Source organism: Vipera ursinii (assembly GCF_947247035.1).
Source record: "Vipera ursinii genome assembly, chromosome: 5".
Taxonomy (NCBI): domain Eukaryota; kingdom Metazoa; phylum Chordata; class Lepidosauria; order Squamata; family Viperidae; genus Vipera; species Vipera ursinii.
This window is the reverse complement of record NC_139518.1, coordinates 88,169,424-88,175,423: the sequence shown is the minus strand read 5'-3', so window position 1 is coordinate 88,175,423 and position 6,000 is coordinate 88,169,424.

The window sequence follows — 6,000 nt, the reverse complement described above, 5'->3', positions numbered from 1 at the left end:
CAACTCTCAGACTTGTGATAAAGAGTTAGCTTCTTCTAAAAATAATTAAATAATGAAACAAAAAGTACAGTGAACAACAAGAACAATTCAGAGAAGGAAAAATGGTGAGGGGATCTTGAAACCAAGCCTTCTTGTAACCAAAGTGTAACAGAATAACTGAGTTGAAAGGGATCATGGAGATTTTCCAGTCCAAACACAAGCAGGAGACTATATACCATTCCAGATAAGTGGTTGTCCAGCCTCTTTTGAAAGCCTCCAGTGATGTGGCACCCACAACTTCTGAAGGCAAGCCTTTCTACTCGTTAATTGTTCACACTATTCAGCAATTTCTCCTTAATTTCTAGGTCGCTTTTCTTCTTGATGATTTTCTTGTCTTGCTTTCTGATGCTTTGGAAAATAGGCTAGACCCCTTCTTTGGGCAGCCTCTTAAATATTGGAACACTGTTATACTGTCTCCCTAGTTCTTCTTTTCACTAAACTAGACGTACCCAATTCCTGCAACTGTTCTTCATATGTATTAGTCTCCAGCCCCCTAATCATATCTGACATTCTTCTCTGCACTTTTTCCAGATTCTCAACATGTTTTTTATAATACGGTGACCAAAACTGGATGCAGTATTCCAAGTGTAGCCTTACTAAGGCTTTATAAAGTGGTACTAATATTTCACATGATCTTCATTCTATCCTCTGTTATGGAACCCAAGATTGCATTGGCATTTTTGACTGCTGCCACACACCACTAACTCTTATTTAAATGATTGTCCACTAGGACTCCAAGATCCTTCTCTCTGTTACTGGTGTTGAACCAGGTTTCACCTTATCTGTAGCTATACATTTGGTTCTTCTTGCCTAAGTGTAAACCCTTACTTTTCTCTACATTGAATTTCATTTTGTTAAATAGGGCCCAGTGCTTATGTCTGTCAAGATCCATCTGGATCTTGAGCCTATCTTCTGGGGTGTTGGTTATTCTTGACAGTTTAGTGTCATCTGCAAATTTGATGAATTCCCCTTCTCTTCCCTTATCTAAATCCTTTATGAAAATATTTAACATTAAATATTTTTAATGTTACTGAACACCTTACTGAAATCCAGGTACAGTACAGTATGTCCACTACATTTCGCTGGTCCACTAATTTAGTCACTTTATTTATTTATTTATTTATTTATTTATTTATTTATTTATTTATTTATTTATTTATTTATTTATTTATTAATTATTTGGATTAATATACCGCCCATTTCCTGAAGGACTCAGGGCAGTTTACAGGGCAATTAAAACAATACAGTATACAAAGTTAAAATAGAATTAAATTAAATAGCCCCCAAAATTAAAAACTAAAAACCCAAACCCTCAGTCCAGACCGGCAAGCTCGAATAGCCAGGTTTTTAGGTCCTGGCGAAATAAGCGAAGGTCGGGGGCCATCCGGAGTTCCACAGGCAGCTGATTTCAAAGGGTAGGTGCGCCCACCGAGAATGCCCTCCCCCTGGGGGCCGCCAGCTGGCACTCCCTGACTGGCGGCACTCTGAGAAGGCCCTCCCTGTGGGAGCGCACAGGATGATGGGAAGTTGATGCTGGCAGCAGGTACTCCCGAAGATAATCCGGACCCATGCCATTAAGGGCTCTATAGGTCATCACCAACACCTTGAATCTCACCCAGAGGGCAACTGGAAGCCAATGCAGCTCGCGGAGAAGAGGTGTTACATGGGAGTATCGGGAAACCCCCATCACAACTCGCGTGGCCGCATTCTGCACCAGTTGAAGCCTCCAAGTGGTCTTCAAGGGCAGCCCCATGTAGAGAGCATTGCAGTAGTCTAACCGGGAGGTCACAAGCGCATGAGTGACTGTATGTAGGGTGTCTCGGTCCAGGTAGCGCCGCAACTGGTGCACCAGGCGAACCTGGGCAAAAGCCCCCCTGGCCACGGCTCCTATATGATCTTCCAAACTGAGCCGTGAGTCCAGGAGGATGCCCAAATTGCAGGCCCTATCTACGGGGGGGTAACACCTTACCCCCCATAATTAACTTTGTAAGAGAGTCCAACTATTTTAACTAAAGTGTTGTCCCATAGAAAACACAGAATCTTATTTTGTATTCTGCAGAAAGCAGGACCAAAACCAGTAAGTTAAATTACCAAGGTCAGATATTAGGCAGAATTTCCCAACTGTATGACATGCAAAGCAATGGAACATACTGCCACATGTAGTGATGAGTTCTCTTTTGCTCTTTTGAAAAACAGAAGCTAGATAATCCTGTTAGAAAGGGCTTAGTGGATACTACTGCTACTAATAATTGCTTACATCTCAGAATATGATTTATATATGTCCCTAGAGAGCAGACAAGTTATAAACATCTTTAAGTGGCACCAATGATAGATTAATGGTTCTTTTTGAATGAATATTTGAGTCTGTTTTGGTATATTTCACTCACAATGTTCTTTTATTCAAAAGATACTAGTAATCACTTCTATATAGGTTCTCCTGCTTGTGCAGGGGGCTGGACTAGAAGATGTCCAAGGTACCATTCTATTCTATTCTATTCTATTCTATTCTATTCTATTCTATTCTATTCTATTCTATTCTATTCTATTCTATTCTATTCTATTCTATTCTATTCTATTCTATTCTATTCTATTCTATTCTATTCTACTCTACTCTACTCTACTCTATTCTATTCTATTCTATTCTATTCTATTCTATTCTATTCTATTCTATTCTATTCTATTCTATTCTATTCTTTACTAATCAGAACCATCTGCTGAAAAGTGCAAACTATGTCTAAGCTGGCAGACAGTGGGGTTATTTTTTTATATAATGGATTCCAAGGTTTGGATGCTTCCTTTATACCCCCGGCAATATCCAGGCTTGAAAATGTTCAGATTTAGCCAAGTTTTAAGAACTGAGTATATTTTAAAACAGATTTTAATAATGATTCAATTTGTTTTTAGATTATTATCTAGTCCTAAATGTTAAAATTTCACATATATTTACCCCTGAGCAAGAAGTGTAAAGTTAAATAAATTTTAATTGTAACTAATAGCAAGCATGGAAAACTGCTGGATTAGGATTGAGCAACCAATGAACTCAAATATAAAATTTACTAGAAAATTGTAGGCAGACACATTTCTCAACCTTTAGGCTTGTAATGCAGAAAATATCATGGGATGTTCATGCTGGCATAAATACTTTGGATGAAAACTATACATTCATTTAAAACCAAATCAGATTTACAGAAATTCCAGTATCTATACGTTGTCCTAATCTTAAAACTTTGCCAGATTAACCCTGTCCAAGGTCAGTAGCCATCTTTCAATTTCTTACCTTTAACTGTACATTTTCTTCCTAACATTTCCTAACTTTGGACAAATAATGCCTTACTGTATTTTTCCTCTTGCTGAAATGTTCTCTTGCAATACACACAAAGTATCTTCTCAGATATCTTCAGTCCATTAAAATATCTAAAACATCACAAATTGTGAGTTTGGGCATGAAGCCAGATCGATGACTTTGGATCAGTCCCTCCTGCTCAACCCTAAAAAGAAGAAGGCAAGGACAACCCATTTCTGAAATTCTTGCTAAGGACAGAAGTCAACACTCACTTGAAGACATAAATAAGCCTACCCATCCCTCACCATGAATGGATTATACTTTTGATTTTTTGGCAAAGGTTTGATGGGTTAGTTTGTTTTACATATGAATTGTACCAAGGGATAGAATTTTACAATTCACTGAATCCCTGATACTAAGATTTGGAATATAACAGATTATAATTGTCATTTTATCTAACAATTTCTTACCCCAAACATTTTTCGGTGAATGTGTTGTTCCTTTTTTATGATAGCAGTAGACAAAATGAAGTATTTTCATAAGCTTCATCACTCTCCTCTGAAGTTTATGGAAACTTTATAGAAATTTCAATGTAGGTTGCTTCTAATTTGCTATATAATTCACATTTGGTTTTCCTCCCCCAGTTCACAGAATTAAGCAAGCCATAAAGTTTTGAAGAAAGGGACATTAGGGTAGTATTGCTATACTAGACTGCTGAAAAGGAAAAAAAATAATATGTTTTTAAAAGGAAAACTTCAGAAAAGACTTCTTGTCATTTTTGGCTGTTTAATATCTTCATACTATTTTGTGATTAGTTCAGAATCTTTCCTCTGCATTTTGATTTTTACTACATTAAGCATGGGTGAGAAAACATGAAACAGTACTGCCTCTACCTAAGGCTTGGGATAATTAAATGTTAGTTTTAAAGAATTTTACCATACAAAATGCATCTTGTTGTCATAAAAATGTTTTTGCTATATATTTTGTTTTCATTTTGTTACCAAGCCTTAAAAATATACTGGCTAAAAGAGTCACGATTAAGGAAACAATTCCTGTTCTTTCTGAACCATACTACTGATATGACTGTGGAATTTTTTTCCCCTCTGAAAAAGTAAATATAGCCTTTTGCTTGTTTAGAGGAATTACAGAACTTTAGCAACAAATTATTTTTAGAAGGAAACATAAAAGAAACTGCTAGGAGAAGAATGGAATAAATAAAGTGACAAGTTATTGAGTGAAGGAAAACAGAGTGTAGTATTAGTAATAGCAACAAAACTTTATCAGGATTTCTCAGCAAAGGTATTGAAATAGGTAGCCAGTATGAACAGGAAAGAATCGGGATATTCTGCAAGTTTCTGTGTATCTGTTGGATTTGTGTATGTTTAAATTCCCAGTCCCATTGTACAACTAGAGGAAAACAAAAAAAAGGGGGGGGGGATATCCTGCCCATAGAGTCAAACCAGTGAAAAAACAATGAACCAAGAAACATTATAGCAGCAAAAGCAAAAGAATCAGCATGTATGGACAGAAGCAAAAGACATAAAAATCTTCTCTTTTGCATAGAATTGTTTTTCTTTCAATTTTTTCAATTTTTCATTCCCTGCCTGATTAATTTTTATATTATCTTAACAAGATGAAGTGGCAAATCACTTTTGGGAGATGTTGGATGTTTTGGGGCAAAAGGCCTTAACAGGTTGGGTTGTCTCCACAGATTCTGAATTTGTGCTGTGCTTTATTGAACACAGGGTTTTGTCAGTGAGCACAATGAGATTCAAGCAGTACAGATAATGCATTCCTTATTTACATGATGAGGTGAGCCTGTTTCAACCACTAGCATAATAAAGATGTAGAATGGGCTTATATACAAGAGGAATTGCCTTCACATTACACACATCATCTTTCTACAAAGCAGTAATTCCCCCCCGATAAATAATAAAATATTAAATAATTGATCATTTTTTTGCATTTCCTGCATAGTCCATTCCAATGGAATCTATATGACTAACATTGTTTTTTGTATAATATCATCGCATAAATCCCCATTTCAGTTCCTAATTGTAACTATAACTCTGCTTTACAATGCAATCTTTAACTGGAATTCAAAACAACCAGGGTCCAACATAGAAATTCTTTGGCAAATGTAATGCACACATTCGCAGATGGCTCTTGAGAAAAGCTAGTAGATAGACGAAGGTACAACCTGGGCCTTTGCATAGGATGTTCCAAATTCATCTGCTTACTCTTCTAGTGATCATGGCAGGCCAAATCAAAGGTTGTGTAATGTTATCTGTGTCAATGGCCTGAAATTAAGCCAAAGGTTATGAACAAGTACACATTCACCTTTTTTCTATCAATATTTTTTTTAAATATGAATATCAGATCAGATTATTCCAGTTACTAATTTTCTAACGATTTCCTGGGTTAGAGGTTTTAAAAAGATGAGATTATCCTTTCATTTTGGCATAATCAAGTTGAGGGAATACATGAATAATCTTCAGAGATATGTTGGAACCTAACTGGTTTTTAGAATGGCTCAAATAGCTATTCCCAATTGTTTGGGAATCTATATTTTATGCTATTGTATGGGTAATTTAAAATATTACAATAACCAGTGTATTAACTATGTATGGTAATGATAATTGATTTTTGTTGCCATAAATCTTAAAATTAATTTGGGA